At 33.3% G+C, this 18,396-nt stretch overlaps 1 long non-coding RNA gene across 1 annotated transcript; it reads left to right on the top strand.

The window, feature by feature from the left end:
* The first annotated feature begins 6,768 nt into the window (after positions 1-6,768).
* On the top strand, positions 6,769-13,117 carry LOC126920764 (uncharacterized). Its single transcript, XR_007712082.1, has 2 exons — positions 6,769-7,542; positions 8,915-13,117. It is a non-coding gene; the product is annotated as an uncharacterized LOC126920764 (long non-coding RNA).
* The last annotated feature ends 5,279 nt before the right edge of the window (positions 13,118-18,396 follow it).

The following is an 18,396-nucleotide window of genomic DNA, read 5'->3' as shown; positions in this document are numbered from 1 at the left end:
TTACTCAATTCACACCATGACGGGTTTTCACATTTTTCTTATTTTGGATTCAATAAGATTACATTTAAAAATCAATATTTACTATGAACGTATGATGTAAGTAGGGCATAAAAACAAATATCGATCCTATGTAGAAATCCATAGTAAGCTGTCGATAATTGAGCTGTATCCCGCTTATGAACGTTTTGTAGCAATGCTTGCTGCGCTGTAATCAACACTCGATGCGGATCAAAAGTTAATCACCGTGAGATACTGCTCGTAAGCATTTAATCGTCGCGAATTCTGGCGTTGCAGTTCTCGCTGTAAGCGCGTTTTTAATTGCGATTTGATTACACTACCTGCAAAAATTGCTAACTGAATGCCACGGAGCACAGTTTATTAAAAGTTGTATCGATAGATAATATCTCTCGGAAATGTGATGAATCTAACAAGAGTAAAACTATTTAATGTTTAATCAGTCATATACTAAAATGAATATGATTGTGTTCTAAAAGGAAAAGGTGCAATGTTGGGATTAAATGTTTGAATCAGGAGTGCTAAAAATAGAACAAACTACAGTTGATGAAGTTTATTCTCCAAATTATTGAATTATAACTATCTTTTTGTAAATTGAAAAATACACATTATTTTTTATTGTTTTCACAATCTAAAGATAGCTACAGGTACTGTAGTTCATTAACGTCATCATTCATTAAACATTCGATATACAATTTACATACTTATATATACATACTTATATATCATCGAATACGTAGAATGTTATTGACGCAAGATATTTATAGCTTTATGCATTATGTGACAACGAGCTAAGTATACTTCAATGGAAAATAACAATGATATGCAATGTTATTCGAAGGTATTCATAAAATTTTTATTAGATTTTAATGTTGAGTTCAACATATTCTAAATACTCAGCAAACTCGATATTTCGTTGCGATCAATTTCACCATAGACAGAAATTATGTTAATAAAGACAATCAAACGTGATTATCAATTTGATCCTACACTGACCCCTCTCGCCGAATTCTTATCAGTGATATTTCAATCAATTTAATTAAATTTGATCTCGTTAAAAGTCGAATCACTCGATGGATATATATCGTATATTATTTCCCATTATGATTTAGATATTTGAAGTTTCCATTTCTCGTGAACGATATGACTATCGTGTAAATAATACCCGGCCTCTTGGAATAAAATGAAACCGTCACTCCCCGGTAAGAAGATATTTTACCGAATTCGTTAATACCAGAAGTGTTTTTTATGGACATCATTTATCTTAATAATCCTTGAGCTTAAGGGCGCAATTAATCAGCCATTGAGGTCATGAATAATTCATTCGGTAGGAAAAGGAGACCCTCCCCGAAAATATTCCACCGTAACCGATCTTAATTCGTGCCATCCACCCACTGCCATTTAATTCAACCACTTTCATTGGCAGGCGTGAGCATTCTCCGTCGTTGCACTTCGTTCCGTTTAAGTTCAAATTGATAATAGTTCGGTTCACCGGTTACATTACGTGACTTCACCCTCTCACGAGGAAATAATCGGCAACTCGTTCGCGCCAGGAAAAAGGAAGAGTCGCTGGAAATGTCGCGAGAAATATGTGGAAAGTGTTGAACGGACGGTAAAGTAATGCGGACAAATAAAACACGTACTAAACATCCATAAGTATTTAGGGTAGCTTCTGATATTTAATATCTTCTCTGATATTTAATTGTTTATTTAATAAATATAATACGTTTATTTTCTGGGCCCACTTACGCAGTTGAACTAATATTATTAATGTAATTTTACCAATGACGAGGTATAAGTTATTAATATTAAGGAGATCTCTTCCATCGCAGTAGCAAATTTTGGTAGTAAAAAAATTAAATTTTATATATCATCAGTCATTTGATTATGAAAGAGAAGTCTATGTAAATTTACTGATATTGTTAATTAGTAAATTATTGTATTATCTCTGGACTGTAAATTTTTATGCAAATTCATATTGTGAACATAAATAAGGAAATGAATTCTACATAGTGATTTGTTTTGTCCGTTAAATATTATAATCTTCATTTTACTTTGGACATGTCGTACGCTTTTGCAAATTATATTTATTCTGTACATTCTTAGATTTTTAAATTCCTCATAAATGCATACATACACGTAGCGTAGTTATTTCGACCGCGTTACATATGCATTATAATGTAAAATATTAAGTGAAGTAAAATTTACTGAAGTTCTGCAATAAATTTAACAAGTTTTCTAATATTCATGACATTATAATAAATATGGTTTACCATTCGTGTAAATAGGAAAATACAATTAATACGAGTTATTTCGATTATACACAATCTAATGGTATAAGATAAATATTATAGATACAGTTTAGATTTATTAAATCTGTTGATGTTCCTGGTTAAATGAGAAGACGGTCGAGCGTTTCTTGAAAATAATGAGATCTTATAATGATATTCATATAATTATTGATTGTATATGTTTTGGGTGGTTTTAAATGAGAAAAAGGGAGATGAAGTTTTAATGAATTTATTCCAACATTGTAAGGGTATAAGAGGGAATGAGAGAGAAAGTAATTAAAATAGTGATTTATAAGCAGATTTGTAAACTCCGATTTATCAAGATTGCTGAAGTTATGAGAAAGTAGATTCTTACGAAAGTAGTAAAAGTAAGAAATATTGTCCAATTTTCTAGTGTCGATTTTCTTCACCCTGAAATCTAGTACGTGAGTAGACATAAAGATTCTAAGGAATATGTTTTTGCTTATATAAGAAAATATCCATATTTTAACATAAATACTATGGACGTACAGACGAACTATATATATATATATAGTATAGTAAATATTCATATAGGAAACTTTCAAGTCATTCCTAGAATTTCCTTGCATATGTACTTTAAAAAACAAATCTACTAAATCTCGATCTAAAAAAAAAGTCTGGTGCAATTACAGTAATCATATCACATCCATTTAACCCAGTATAGTTTCCTTCAACTAACACATTGAACACTTGAATCACAAATTATACAACTTGCATATATAATGAACGCTTACATGTTATCTCTGTTTTTTCTCACTGGATAAGATACAAGAAATTAATTAGACCAAACAATAAATTACTACATGTTTAAGTAATATTGACAGCTTTTATAACTAATACATAAATATATTTCCCAGGTAGAAACATTTGTTTTTGCAAAATTGTTCTTAGCTACTAAATTTATACCTTCAATTAATGCCAAATTAAGAGACGTCGGTTCCACAAGTTTAGAGTGATTAGTGTGATAATTGCAAGAAAGGACTCACAGCTAGTTGATTCACTGAGAAAAACGTGACGCGTACATCCCGCAATCCGTTCGCATCGATTAACCCAGTTCGCGCGTAAGATGCTGATCTATCAGGATCACTTGATTTACCTTAGGTTAGTGATTTATGAAGGTGTTATCCAACGAGATTTTGGACGGTACTTTAAAGCTGCACAGTGTGCTCGTCCCTTCACCCTTTGAAAACAGGCTGACCCGTTTAGTCTGGTATTTTTCACTTACCTTATCCTTAGCAAAAACCGAGATTTAGAGAGCACCTGACCGAAGATGCATAGTGTATACTTTAAAATTCTTAATGGTTGTTCCATCGTTCTAGTAAAAGTGAAAAGTAAAATTATGCTCAGTCGCAGTGAGAAAGTTGTGAAAATTTCGAACCGTGAAATTACGTGAAGCGCGATTGTTGAACTTTCATCGAGTCACAATTTATTTTTAATGATCCTATAATCTGTTTCATCGCAAATGATATTTGCAATTTTGATTAATTAAAATTTTTTAACAACGTGGAACTACTCGAACATACCGTAAAATATAGTGTTGTATATTTCACATCATCAAATGTGATCAATGCTGTGTGTATTAATAATGTTTATAACATAACGATATTAGTAAAATTTGCTAGATATGCAGAGATACAGAAAATCTTGAGAATAAAGGTATAATTACTTTTTACATCGTTCATTCCAATTTTTTGGTTAGTTTATCACGCTATCAAAGGATCAATTACGATCGGCAATTTATGTATTATTCATATCATGTGCACACAGCATTATGTTCTGATTATTAATCAACACTTCTCCTAAATTATGTATCTATGAATAAACATTTCCCAGGAATTTATTAGAAATTAGTCAGTCTCGGAAACTAGTCACGATTCCTTGCTCATGGAAAGTACCAACTATAATAACCTTGATAAACTCGAAATTATTCATTTCCACGTCAATGCATGAACAACTCGTTGACGTGTTATATGAATCAACTAATTGGTAGGTCTTGGAAAAAACATTTATATGGAATTATATAATTGAAACTTTCTTCCGATAAATCCTTGACAGGCTCTTTCAACTAATCGTTAAAGTGTACCCAAACTGTATGTACGAATAATTCTAGTTAAAATTATACGATGAAGATAATATAATTATATACGTATAACGTTTTCACTCCAATGAAAATAAACGATAATTTTATTGAAAACACCTACATGTTCTTAGTAATTGCAAGAAACTTTTAGCGTCGAAAGTACTGATTTTCCGATCAATGTTACCTAAATGCTTTTCAACCATCTTAGCATTTACCATAAATCCTTACTTGTCTTAAATTCTCCTTTTTAATAACTCTATATAGAATAATAGTGACCGGATAAAATTTTCAACACTTCTCCATAACGTCTTACATGAATGTTTCGCCTTCAAATTTTTAACATAGATGCTTCTTCTCAGCATCTTTGGAACGGTGGTGCATATTCTCTCTGCAGGTTGCCTAATGTAAAATTAAAAAGTGCTGTATCACTGGCAGCGAGCTGCAGCGTTGCACGCTTATCATCAACGCGCTTCGAAGGCGGCAAGATTCATTAACATAATTAAAACGGTGGCGAAACGGAATGAAACGGAGGCGGCAATGCATATGAATAGTTTACGGCCTTATTATTAATGTTGATGCCATTAATCTATCCACGTGGCGTGCCACGGGAATCGCAAGGTACGCGGCTTCTATTCGAAACGAGAATCACACCGCATACCTTGGCCTGAAATTAATTTCTACGCTATTTTCGTTACTCTTGAATGACAGTTGACGTCTAAAGTAAATGATTAATTCTGAAATGCCGGTATCAAATTCGAATCTTGTTAATCGAATTCTGTTTGAACGTAATTTCACGTATATTACGTTTTGTTATGTTAATTTAATTCGAAATTCCTGACAAAAAAAAGGAAAAATTGAAACTAGTGAATGTTGTAAAATTAAAATTTTAATATAGTGTAAGCATTGTTCCTTTCAGGCACTTTTGAAAAAAATTCAAAGCTAGCACATTTTTGTACAGCTGGCGTTTTATTAAGTGACGTTCATCACTTCTTTCTGTAATTTCTCAACAATTTTTTACGTAATTTGATAATTACATTTTTAAGAAAGATTTTTTTTTCAAATAGCTTTTGCATGCCTTTATGCCATTTCATATCATTGATAAATGAAATATTATGTTTGATGAATGAAACACGAGACACGTTGTTTGCAGAATTACAATTATCATATTTAATGACACGTTTTTAAAATATGAATTTTTCCTTTTATTTTGTGAATTTAACTTATAAGAACAATATTTTTTCCAATTCAATATTTATTACTTGACAGAAATTCGTGTCAAGTAATCTTGTATTTTTAGCGAATACACAACAGAAACGCTATGATCTTTACGAATAATCCAATATTTAAATATCTATTCGTTTATAAATGACCTCAAAACGTGTTCCTATGTGTATAAAAAATTTTGTTATTTAAATATATCAGATAACTGTGAAACTTGTGCAAAAATCTATCGCATCAATGGAACAGTTTCATACAAAGTAACATGTAGAATTATTAATACGAGTAGTTCACGGAATTTTTTCTTGCATTTTTCGAGATCAGCAATAGAAGTCACTTTGTGATAGCAACGGATAGTTTCAGAAAAATACGCGGTCTCTTCCTGTCTGTATGGCGCGTGCCTATGATGTCGATATTGGGTCCTGTTACGAAACGGCTGTTGTTTTCAATTTAAAAAAGTTGTGCGCGTGCTTTTCCGTATCCGTACTTTTTATCTGACAAACTATGTGCTATCTGCCGAAAAAATTTTCATTTAACATCGTATTCGAGTTACTCGTTCTCTTTTATGACGTTGCAAGATGCAAACACGTTGCAAGATAACTATACGTGTAATTAAACGTGCGATGCTCTCAAATTTATTAATTACCATAATTAAATATTATATAAGCAATTATTTGATTATCAGGATTCTGTAAAAATATTACTTTCTATCGGTCTAAATCACATTGTTTTTAATTGTTTATTTTCTATATCACTTTTAATACAAATTTCATACAATCATTATCATTGACAAAAATTTAATAAAGATTGACAAAGAACTGAATATAAATAAATGAGAATTCATTATCAATCCTACTTAGAGGGAAATGCAGAAATATAATATTCAAACGAAATATTGACTTCTTTTTCTTAAGCGAGTCGCGTAAAGAAAAATTTGCTCATAGATTATTCCAGTTTTCCTCTCCACGGCTGAAGATTCCTATAAACGGTATAAACGAAAAAATTTTCCAAAGAAGCCATTTCACTTGGAGAATGTCTTTAAAAAAAAAGGAAAAGAACCATAGAACTGGTTCCTTCAACTAAGAAAACAGCAGCACATTTTCCTCTTCGATATCACGTAGATATTGAGAGAGAATGGTAAAGCTCGTGGATAAACGAACCTCGTGGTTTCGTTTAATTTTCAAGCAGCTCCGGATAAATCTCGGCAGTAATAGCAGATAAGGACGTTTATGCTTTCGAGAATGAATTACAACTGGCATTTATTACGGAGCATGCCAGGGTGTGTATTATGCATAGATGTGTACGCATATATGTATGTATGTCCTTATTAGCGTCTAGTACGGACCGCATAACTCGCTTGGCATCGATTATTACTTACGGCCCACAGTAAATTATCCGCAAAGCACCAACGCAGGAACTTCGAAAGACAATCTCGATAATTTCGCTGACTTATCGTTACTCCCGCGGACTCGCTCGACGTGTACACGCGTGCGCCTATTTTGCATACGATGTCTCTCCACGGTTTGTCGATTAGCAACGAGTTACGGGATAATGTATACTTATGTCGTGTCTACACTCCCTCAATGTTGGATTAGAGTTCAATTTGTGGATTATACTGTAAGCAAGAAGATAGCAACCGGTTGGTTATGGTTCTAGTCAGATTATTTTATCGCAATCAAACTCGATAAATCTTCACTAATGGTTAAATCCAGCTGTACAGCAGACGTGCGGGAGTAAAACACAAATACATAATCTCATGATTGGTGATCGGACAATATTTAGAAAAGTGATTTAACAGTGATCGAAAGATGTTTCTCCACGGTTTATCAATTAACGACGAATTACCAGATAATATTCACTTACATCGCTTCTACGAATCCTTGACGTTGGATTAGAATTCAATTTGTGGATCGTACTGTAAGTAAGGAGATAGTACTGGATGGTTATAACTCTAGACAGATTGTTTTATCTTAATTGAACTCGATAAATCTTCACTAACGGTTAAATCCAGCTACACGGTATATCTGTGGAAGTAAAAGACGTACACGTAACTTTCTGATTGGTGATCCAACCGCATTTAGAAAAGTAAACGCGACACGATTCACGTTGGATAGATGATTAAAAGTCTAGTGGAAGTGGAAACAATGGGACAGAGCAAATTGCCTTTTGCTGACGAATAGAAAGCCGAGGTTTCTTAATGGCGGACAAAGTTGCTTGAGAGGTAACGTCGCACGATTTCGTTGAATGTCAACGCGTTCGTTAGGCTGGGATTTTGCGGGCACGCGGTTGATTGTGTTTAAGCAACGAACAGTAGCGAAGTGTTTCGTTCAAGTTCTATCATTTCGAGAGTTTTCCTGGAGTAATTCTGCGCACTGCCTCGCATCTCTGAATGTTGGATCGACCAACCGAGGATATGTTAATGAGTGTTTGATTTAAGAGATTGCAATTTTTAATGCGAAGTTCAGGATTGGACAGTGCAACATTAAAATATAAAGATTATATTATTTATTTCGTTATATTCAAATTTAGATTTATTTAGTTATGATTAAGTTTAACGTTTGTTATTACGAGCAGAGATGTCTGTCTTTTCTTGTTTCTACACAGTAATGGGTATCTACGTCGATATCAGTATCTACATGAAAAGACTTTATTACGTTTTTATGAATGTAAGCAATAACATGTTACTTATGTGGAACACGGTTCTGTATTATTATCGCTTCAACTACAATATTATTTTGGGTCTATGTAAAATATTACTATATTTTAGAAATTCAAACGTATATTTGAGAAAATAAAGTCCTAGAGGCATCTTAAAATGTATATTGATTCTTCTTCCAACGTATGTGAACCTCTTGAATGTAAAGAACTAAAAACGGCTTAAATAAATATACTTCCAATTTCCATCAAATTTTGTCAACCTGTTACGTGTTTTTAAAAAGCATCTTTGAATTTAACTCAATAGGTCCTTGCCATTTTTTATATTATATCCATATTACGTTAAAGTACCTACTTCCTTTTAGTTACAAGTTAACGTTAAAATAACAAAAAATCAGCAGAAATATACTATGTGTTTCGGTCTATTTTTGCTTTTAATGCCTCACAACACAAAACAAGGGCGTATACAAAGCGACTATAGATAATAAGTTCGTTGAAATTAGCCAGCAGAGAATATACAGATCTGAATTCTCAACATAGTTCAATAAAAGAGAAAAAAAGGGAAAATACCAGAAGCTTTTAATAAAACTACGCTACGAACGACCTTCGTTAACGCACTGTATTCTGCTTGCAGCGTGCTCGAAATTCAGCAGCTCTCGGAATATAGTGGTGCGTTCGCGGAACGGCTCCTATCTGGTTGTACCAGGAGGAATATCACGGACGCTCGCGGTGGCAACGTAACGTGAATCGACGACTCCAGAATCGTTGACCTTTCTCGTCGTCTAATGACGTTCGTAACGACCGTCAGCTGGAAGTCAAGCAGATTGTTTACGTACGACAAAGACTTCGAAACGAACTGATGGTATACGTATACGTCGACGTCTCACCTGCTGCCTTAAAGCTTCGCCCAAGCGCAGAAATGAATACCACTTCGCGTTCTTAATGACGTGCTTTACTCGGTCTTCATTTGGTTAAGCGAAAAACACTCGCGACGCTCGCGACTCGTTCGTATAGCCAAGGGAAAGGAAAGGCTGGCAGGAAGGCAACGGCTAGCCGACAGGAAAATTAGGACACCCGATATATAGATAGCGGACGTTCCGTTGGTTTGTTAGACCGATGTACATCCCCGTTCATAACTGTTGGGACACTTACAGGACGTTTACAGTGAATTATAGTGTCTCACGAAAGTATTTCAACGCTTATTTTAGTCACCGTAGAAGATTTTTATGCATATATACATGAATCTGTTGTATAAAACGTTTGGAAATTTCAATCAATGCTGTAATGAAACACGACTGTCATAAATATATCGGTAAAGCTTGAAAACAATCAAAAAACGCGTAAATATATGAGATATAAGTATGTAGAAATGACAAGATATTTAGATCTACAGTCATGGAATTAAAGGTAATAAATAACGAAACAATTTTAGTTAGGTGTAACGAATATAGATATAATTGATTCTTAACAGAAATGAAATTACTCATCAAAGAATAGGGAGCTCTTAAACCCACTTTCAAAAAATTGGCGATTCATATTTGTATTTTGAAAAATATGTAATATTCTAATTATATTAGAACGCAACCAACAGTGGCTCACGACAGTATTCCAACACTTACCATAAAAAGCTTTTATATATATTCAATGCGTCATATAAAACATTTTGTAATTTCATCAATCTTACATATGTATTCTGACTATTCACGCTGGACATGTCAAAGATATTTTACACTGGAAGGATGAATAGTTTTCTGGATAATTTAAATCAATTGTAACATCTTATATGAAACTGGGAGATGTTCTAATACTTATGAACGATGGTATACGATGACTAGAGAGAGGCTTTGGAGGCAATAGGGAGACGGCTGGGTGGTTAGTGGGTGGCGGATAGGCAGAGAGGGAAGAGACGAGGATGAGGCGGCTTCTAGAGGCTAGAGAGTGTCGAGAGACCCGTTCTGGGAGTGTGGATGGTAGTAGGGACTCCCGAGTGAGCTGTTTGCAGTTCCTTCCACAAGCCTCCAGTTTGCATTAGTTTGCATACGTGAGTGAAAGTTTAAAGTTTAGTAATTTAAACAGCCGCGCGCTGTCCCTTTTCCGAAGAGCTTCCGTGGATATATGTGCATTCGCACATATATTACGTGCATTCTATATCGTGCCATACTACCGGCTATGCGCACCACAACCATGGCCACGTACAGGTTGCCGGCTCCCGTGTCTGGGAATATTCAACGGATGCAGTTAAGTATTCCTGCCGCTGGCCCGACTCAACCACCCCTCCCCCTCTCTTCTCCTCTTGTCTAGCCCATCTCTTTTTTCATATTGGCACGCTCCATGAGAAAAAACAAACTGACCCCGCATTTACTTCGCATTCCCGACGGACTTCTTTTTTTCCATCCCTGTATATGTCGACCAGGTGCCCGCTGGCTGCACTATTTTTGAATACTGTTATCATATTTTCCAGATTTTTCAACGGTCCAGGAAATTGAACGGAAAATTTTGATGGAGTTTCGAATAACGACAGTCGCAGAATTTCTCGGCAAATCCTCGATATGCTCAAGTATTTTTATAGATGCTGTTAAAACTAAAATAGACTATAATAGGAATTGATTGAAGTTAATAAATAAAAGTTGTACGAACACATATAGCAGGAACGTTCGTTCGATTAAATGTTTAAGAATGTTGAAACGACGAATAATAACGAACAATTAAATTTAACGAGCTACTAACTAATAATTAATTACTGAAACGTAACAGCGCGATTATGTTACGTACAAATGTGTTACAGACGCGATATTCATTATACACGTGTTGTTTATACAGTATGATAGATATGAAGATTCATTTTGCTTAGTCCCTTCAATTCACGTTCACGTGGCAAATAATTATTGCCTAACTTATCAGTCAGTATGCTTTTCATTAAAACGCGTGAGATATTTTGCGGATATATTTGAACGAACTGAAATAATTTTTCAGGTTGAATATTTTACGCAGCATGCCAAACCGACAAATGACTTGATCGTTTGTATCATGTATTGATTTTGTATTTTTACTATATCGTCGAGGGTGTATTAACCTTCTTGGAGATCAATGTTTTTGATTTTGAAATATATCTTCCTGTTCCAAGTAATTAGTCCTAGATATTCTGATATAATGATTTATTGTCTTAGAACAGGAAAATTTAACCAAACATATAATTGTAGCTGTAAATTTTACAATTTTACAATAAGGAATTTACGCGTTCAATGAGAAAACGAAATAACCGTATAAAAGAATAAAAACTAGTTTCCATGTACTTTCAAATGGTTAACAGTAGAATTTGTAAAAGTTTTGGGAAATTTCTCATGTTTTCAAAAATATACACGATATATCCAGTCTTGGGGAATGAACTGAAACAAAAAGCTCTTACATTTATGCGTAATAACAAGATATTTACAGTGACAACACATCCAATGTTTACACATCACTACAGACATTTGAAAATGAAATGTCTATAGAACTTGATGGAGAAATGCATCGCTAGAAATGAAAGATACGTGCAAATACCTTTCTTAGCCGTCGTAGGTCGAATAGAGATTTCAAGACTTCTAGCCAGCTCCATGTGTTCCGACAGTAATGGAAGGATTAAAATTTACAAATTTCTTTTTACACGATTTTAACCTAGAATTAAACGCGTGCTCAGCGTTCCACTTTCCCGCAATTTTCGATTTCGGTGGCGATCTTGCTCTTCGGAAGCCGCTATTAATAAGAATCCTTTCGATTGAACTAAATTCCCATTTCTATTCCTTCCTCCACTATTCCCACTAGTCCTTTTGCTTGCGGCTTCCCAAAAGTACGAATTCCCTGCCACGTAGTTTCATTCCCCCTTCCCAGCTTTTCCCAAATGGCTCCTCTCTTTCTCTCTGCCTGGCATCGCCACCAATGACATAGTTATTTTTCGCCATGGGAGGAAGAAAGACGGAAGTCCGTGGATAGGGATGAAGAGGAAGATTCGACATCGATACGTTACATCTCTCTGAATATATTACTACTCGGCCACCGAACGAATAAGCACGCGAATGCTTGGTCGTGCGCGTACTTACACGGGGCTTAGTGATTTACGATATCGCGAAGCTACTTTCCGAAGCCGAGAAATGCACTGTGGTTGAATGCTACCGAGGACTCTTTTCGGACAACGTGTTTTGTTATTTATGAACATTACCATTTATACAGTGGTCCATGAAAGTATTCAGACATTTATAGAAACCTTTTATGAACCTATTATGAGTATTATACGAAGCATTTTGAAATGTTCTTGGCACCGTAACGGGACACTACTATATTGGTGACCATATCAGCAAGATTAGAAACAGACACGCCAGGAATCATTGAGAGAATAATCAGGTCAATGAAAACGCATCTACACGCTTGCCTTACATTGCAAGGTGATCATTGTAAGCGTCTTCTGTGGAGGTAATCAGGTAATGGACGACAAAACACGAAACTCGTTATAGTTTATAAACAAGGAGAAATGAAATATATAATTATTTGAACTTTTTATCATTGTTTTCGGATATACAGTCAATTTCTGAAGTGAATTTCGCATATTACGGTGCACCTTGCACTACATACTGTTTAAGTATTATTATTTGTATTAATATTAGAAGAAGACTTAATCCATCTCTTAATTAAAAAGTTAAAGAATCTAAAAATAAAGTTTGTCAAATAATAAAATGGTTCCGTAAGAGAAACGGCAATTTTATTGCATATTGATTTTAGAAAACCAATTTAATCGCCTCACAATATCGTTATATGTATTACGTTGATTGTAATGAATAAAATTATTGCGTTTCGATTTATACGTAATTTTGTAATTAAAATATATTTTCTCACGTCTCCGGATACTTTTACGTAGTAGCGTAGCTCGATTCTTTTAATTAAAGTTTCATTAAGAGCGTGTTTATGGGGAAGCCTGGGATATGTTATGGCTACGATGTATGCGTCCCCTCTACCTTTAAGTGGATTTTTTCGAGTCGACCGAAAACACCGATAAACGTGGATTTGTGGACCGTGCATTCTGTTCCGATTCTGTGGTATGGGTTTGTACGAACTTCGATAACGAAAGACTTTTTGGAATATAGCCGGCTTTATGGAATTTATTTATGGTATCGTATTTTGTTCGTACAAAATTACCATTCTCGTGAATGGTTAGAATTGGAGAATGGATGAAAATATCTTAAATTGGTAAGAATCTATAAAAACTTTGAATAATATAAGTAATGAATTTAGTACAATTTATTACAATATGGACATTTCTTAGCAATAGCTTGTTAAATTTTGCTGCCACGCTTAATTTTTTTAAATGAAGAAGATTATCTAATGCTGATTAAGGTACATTAAGCACTATCCGATATAATTTCCACAATAATTAATTTGTGCATGTTTTACGTTTTCAACAATCGTCATCCGTGCAATTATGGTGAAGAGCGCGACCGTCGAAAGTTAAAGGAGATACAGTATACCGTCTACACACATATGTCTGACCACAGAGAAACCATTTATCCTTAAATCATGGACACTGGATTTCCATTACATTCTCTGGCATACAGCATGAAACACTTAAGTTACAGTTCTCTTTGTGATATTATAAAATGTCCATAACTTACTTTTCTTTCTTTTTATGAGATTAATACATATTTATTTGCTGACGTGTAAATTTTAAGTATTGTATTAATTGTAAATGGAAATAAATTTATTGCATAAAATTTATTGCTGTATAAAATAGTTACGTAGCAAAGAGTTAAAAATCACAAAGTATAAAATTCTTTACATTAAATATATTACATAAGATTTACATACATTTACAAACATTACATGCCGAAGATAAAATTGTCAACAAACACGATATAAAACGAATAATTCTCACAGTTTCTACTTTCTACGATAACTTATTAACTATTTATTGAATCTTTGTAGGTATATCATGTATATGAATCTTTCTTCTATAAAACATTTCAATATTTATAGATACGTATATTGAGTATATGTTTAAACAAGTACTGATATAAATACGGTGTACTAGCTCGTGCATCAGGTAAAATGCAAATTTGTATCCGCTTTAAAGCAGGCCACGAGATCTTTTCTTATTCTCGTTATTCTCCTCCGTGCTCCATTTCTGTCTTGCAATCAGTGACATCTCCTTTGCTCCATTTTCAGCTCAATTGCGCGCGTGACTTTCTTCGCTCTTGCCGTGCTATCCAGGCAACAGAAATCCGGACTTTTATGAGACGCATAATTGTCACGATGTAAGGCAACTCCAGACGAGCTACTTGCTACGATAATCATCCATACAAAGGAACAACGATGTTGTACAGGACCTCCTTCTATGCAACCAATTTCTATTTTCGTGGTGTAAAGATCGTTCGATTTGTAATCGTCGTTACGGGTAATGCAAACAGAAATCTAGAAGATAAAATGAGAACTTAATGATAAAGAATTAAATTAATAATATCATATTAAAAGTACCATATTATAAATATGTAATATAACTTAACTAATATTAACTTAATAATATAACTTAACTAATATAACTTAACTAATATTAACTTGCGGAGAATTTAATGTAATAGCAAGTAATATACAAAAATATATAAAATATCCAAAGATATGTTAGCCTGGGTCCTAGTTTTTTAGTTGAATTCATACAAACATAAAATAAATAAATACTGTAATTTCTTTAAACGTTAACTAAAGTCTCTTTAATATAAACATAAGGCTTCATTGATTAATTTGACAAAACAATATCATTTATAGAATGAGTATAGAATTTTTGTTCCCTGTGTAAAATTTGGTTGCAAAGTGTCAAATCTTTTGATAAAGTTATAATCAATATTATTGTTCACAGTGAGAGTAGCCCATCAATAAAACGCTGACCTCATTTCACATTTGTGGTGAGGTGTTTCTTAATAGGATATCTTAAAGTTATCTAACTAATTAATAGTTGTAAAGAACAAAGCAAGAGAAAAACTGAAACATGCTGTCGACAATAACGGTACAGAAAATGGAATATTAAGCGATAATAACATTAGGTATCGCTTTATCTTTGTTACGCTTCAGTAAAAGTTTAAAAAGCATTCTGTGTATTAAAAACAACCACAGGCTAAGAGATAGTAATGAAAAGCTTTTGACTTGAAAATAAACAAGGGAGAAAAAGAGAAACTACAAGATTAATATACTAAATTAGTTACAAACAGTGATATACTAGCATTATTTATTTATTTATACTCATCTTGTATCAAATGTCGGAAAATAAAAGCATAGATGTATACATGTCCCGCATTTTATGACTTTACTGGAGCCACTCTGTGTTTATTTTTAACATACATTTGTTTGTCTGGGGAAGATTACTTTGTAACATATTCTCTACAGTCTGATAGCAGATTAAATTATGTATGATCAACGATTAAAAACTATATAGTCGACCACAAAATTCTATCATTTGTCGGTAGTAAAGTGTAGTATTTTCCATTCCGTAGTGGATTATTGAAATTGTAAAATACAATTGAAAATAAAAACATTTAAAGTAAAAAAGTAAGAAAATTGTAAACAATGTAAATGTGATAAATTATCTACGTGCAACTCTGCATAAACATCATAAAGAAATTAATTTTGTCGAAAGAATATTATGAAAAGGGAATACTTTCAATATTGAATGTTTTTAATTAATTGTTTTGTATAAAAATCAAGTACCTTAATCTACATGTCCACATTTCTTTCCCAATACAAATCAAATATAACGTTTCATAACTCTATCACAGTTTCACAGCTTTTCCAGTAGAAATAAATATTTTTAATAGCAACAGAGTATCAAAACTTCCAAGAAAAACATATCCTGTTATATATTGTCAAATAAAACAGCTTATACTAAAAATATTGATAGACAAGGCAATACCAACGAGTTCCGTATTTGTGCGCCAAAAAGTGAACTGGTTTATTTTATTTTCGCGTTAGTACAATTATTTTCATGTAGTAAGAATTATTTCAAGGTAAGAGTTATTATAGACAAGTTTTATATTTTAGCACTTCATTCCTTCTTTTTTTATTTATTTTCAAGATTTTCATTTTCGATATTTCCATCAATTCTACGCTTTTACACAAATTACTATTCGACGTATCAAAATTAGCCTACCAAACCTGTTGCAAATAATTCTGGTTCTCTATGACCCAATTATTCTAATTAAATACTAATTAAGAGTTAAAAATAAAATTTAGGCAGTATATACCTGAATTCCAAAATGCAGGAAATAAAGTCGTAAAAGCGTCATTAGCAAACTATATTCCATTTGACTCTATTTCAAACAAATACTAATTTGTATGATAACATAGACATTACAATAAAATGAAAAATTTAATGCAATTTTAATTAAAGCAGGACACTGACTATCATCATATCTGTCGTATGACGATTATAATAACGCGTCACAACGTTGAACATAATGTGACAACACGTACTCGCTTTACCATTACTTGGTGCACTATTTCCGGTGTTTGCATAGTCGTGCGTTTTCAACACATCCAACTAAAGCATCGTCGGGTTAACAACACTGTTCACGCGTCGTTGTCCTTTCAGCACTTGGGGGACGTCGAAGCTGTATTTCGCTGCAATTGCAGAGCTGCAGTTGATTTTGGATAATTTCAGAATTCAAGAGAGCCGGTCGGTCTCCATCAGCGGAGAACCAACCGGTCGGAATTACTCTTAGCTTTCAAAGCTGCTCCTAATTTCATAGAGACTCATCAAAGTCTGTCGAATTAGCGACCGGAGCCTATTACGTGACGTAACGTAGTTACTCCAAACGTCAGTTGAACTGACAAAGTTTGATGATATTATCGATGATCACGATGCACAAATATTCAAACGGCAATCCTGTTCAGCGATCATCAGATTTTCGAAAAAAAAAAAAAACAAAAATTATAATATCTTGTATAGATAGGTTAATTCACTCGATGAATGTAACTAACGTAGGAATAAGTCTGGTCGAATTCTTTCATTATAAGTATCTATTTTATTGGGATATTGTATCGTAGATACTGGCCACACAGAAATCAAACTGATCAACTTCATCGACTAAATCTTTTGGTTTTTAAGAAATTAAATACTAATTGCACATATTGACACTAAATATAAATTCTCAAAAAATAGAGTTAATTAATATTACAAAATTTTGCTGATTTTATTTTCATTGAAAAATAATCGATTATTAATAAGATAGTGCTACTAAAAATAGATAACTAGTTTAAATATCGCAGGTATGGGATTGAATTATTGATACAAAATCGTCACAGATATAAAAGAAAATGATAAAACAATTTCTAGAATTTTTAATAATAACATTTAATAAAACACTGACCAAATTGTAATCCTTGTTTATGATTTAATAAGATCAATTTATACAAAGAAAGAACCAAATCTAAATAGATGTAGCGAGAAGGTAGCATTCTCTTAGATTTTTAAGACTTTGCATAATTGAGACCATCTGTAGGTGACAGCTTGGCTAGGAAGTTTGACGGGGAAGAATTGATGACCTAGATACTTTAATTGAATGCTATACGAACTAACTTGTAGAAATTTAAAAAACTGCATCTCTTAATCTCGGCAATTCAGTCAAACGGACGCTCAACAACACTGTGTCATGTTTGAAAAATTTGCCTTAATGTCTATACCTTGAATGTGTCGTTAGGTCTCTATACCTATCAAATAATATATAGAAGAGAATGAAATTATAAGAAAAGAATATTTAGAAATGTTGACTCTGTAAAAATACAGCGAATTCTTTTTTCTATTTTCCAACTTTTCAAACAATACAGTAGATTAGCATTGAATCTGTTGCACGTGCCCAGAACACATATTATTACCAATCACTAACTGCTTGTGTTGTTACTTTGTTACACTCGATATAAATTAAGTAAAGCTCCCGAAATATTGCAACTAAGATTACTCTAACATAGCAGTGGTAAATGTTGCAATACTCAAAATACTGCATATTTTAAGGGGCACGACAGAATTAGTACATCTATTACAAAATATCGTGTTTTTATTAAATTTACGTGTTATTTACAAAGTATCGTGTTTTTTTTAAATTT

Source organism: Bombus affinis, chromosome 9 (assembly GCF_024516045.1).
Source record: "Bombus affinis isolate iyBomAffi1 chromosome 9, iyBomAffi1.2, whole genome shotgun sequence".
Classification (NCBI taxonomy): Eukaryota; Metazoa; Arthropoda; class Insecta; order Hymenoptera; family Apidae; genus Bombus; species Bombus affinis.
This window is presented reverse-complemented; position numbering and strand designations above follow the sequence as displayed.